The sequence below is a fragment of the Myotis lucifugus genome, unplaced genomic scaffold (genome assembly GCF_000147115.1).
Source record: "Myotis lucifugus unplaced genomic scaffold, Myoluc2.0 scaffold_513, whole genome shotgun sequence".
Classification (NCBI taxonomy): domain Eukaryota; kingdom Metazoa; phylum Chordata; class Mammalia; order Chiroptera; family Vespertilionidae; genus Myotis; species Myotis lucifugus.
In genome coordinates this window covers 549,244-550,518 of record NW_005871561.1, presented here as the reverse complement: position 1 = coordinate 550,518, position 1,275 = coordinate 549,244, and the positions used below count along the sequence as shown (strand labels likewise).

Genomic DNA, 1,275 nt, shown 5'->3' with positions numbered 1-1,275 from the left:
GTCAGCGGCGGGCCTGCAGCCCCGCTGTCTGCTCCAGCTTTCAGGGGCCCGGCAACCGGAGGAAGGTTTGAGGTGAGGAACCCCGGAATGGCGGCTGCCGGGCCTCGGGGTTCCGCCACAGGGACTTCCTGCCCCTCCAGGCCCCTGAGGGGCCGAGGGGTGTGTGACCCCAGGGCCCAAGCCCAAGGGGACCCGGCCCAAACGCCAGGCAGAGCCGCCCGAGGGCACCTGAGCGGTGACCCTGAGCTCAGGGCCCAGCTCTGCGGGCACCAAGGGCTGCTGCCCTCCCTGCGCGGCTGTGGGGGCCAGGGCTGCTGCCAGGCGAGGAGAGGCCCGAACCACGTGGGGACCCGCCCCCCCGCCATGTCCCAGACTATGAAATAGGCCCTGGGGCCCGGGTCGGTCAAAGGAGCCAGGAGTCCCCTTAGCCACCTGCGAGGCGCGTTCCCCAGCCCCGCCTGCCCACCCTGGCGGGTCCCGCAGGCCCATCCCGCAGCCTCCAACCCCGGGAAGGGGAGGGCGGACAGGTGGTTAAAAATAGCCCCGGCGCCGCCTGTCCTCTCCCCTCGGCCCAGTCCAGGCCGGTTCACAGGGGGCACGAGGCCCGGGGAAACTAAGTGGGGGCCGGATTCGAACCCCAACTTGGAGGTCCCAGGCCATCTCCTCCTTCCTCCGCGAGGCCGTGGCCCTGACCGGCGTCCCGCTGGCAGCGGCCGTACCTGCGTCGTGGCTTCAGCGCACCGACCTCAGCGCACCGGCCGGCGGACGCCCCGCCGCCCGCGGATGGAATCTGAACCCGGGAACCGACGCCGACTCCGAAAAACACGCAGACGAGCAGGCCCCACGTCCAATCAGAGCGCTAAAGACCCGCCGTCTCCCCGAAACACGGAGCGACTCATCCAATGGCGGGCAGGCCACGCCCCCGTCGGGTTGAGCGTCCCTGGGGGCGGGACTTTCTGGTGCGCCGGGTCTTAAAGGCGCCGGCTGCGTTCCCAGGCGCGCAGCGCGGGGCGGGGCCAGCCCCTCCCCGGACCCCGCAGGGACGCGCGGGCGCCTGTAATTCGAGCCTCCGCTGTGGACGCTCTGGGCCCACATTCTTTCCCGGGGCCCGGCGGCCGCGCGGCCGGCTGTCAGGTGACCCTGAGGTCACCTCTGGGAGAGGCCCGCCTGGTGGCCGCGCTATTCTTATCTCGGCGCGGAGCAGTGACTCGGGAGGCCTCCCCCTCCGCTGCTCCACGCGGCCCCTGCACCCGAGAGGATCGTGCTCAGCTCGTG

General features: G+C 71.9%; 1 protein-coding gene across 1 annotated transcript in view; it reads right to left on the bottom strand.

Annotated features, from left to right (window-relative positions):
• The window catches only part of MIEF2 (mitochondrial elongation factor 2), a 4,803-nt gene extending 3,923 nt beyond the window's left edge, over window positions 1-880 (bottom strand). The window contains exon 1 of the mRNA XM_006103851.3: window positions 720-880. The gene's annotated coding sequence lies outside the window, so the exon portion shown is untranslated. The remainder of the gene's footprint in view (window positions 1-719) is intronic.
• Window positions 881-1,275: the final 395 nt, after the last annotated feature.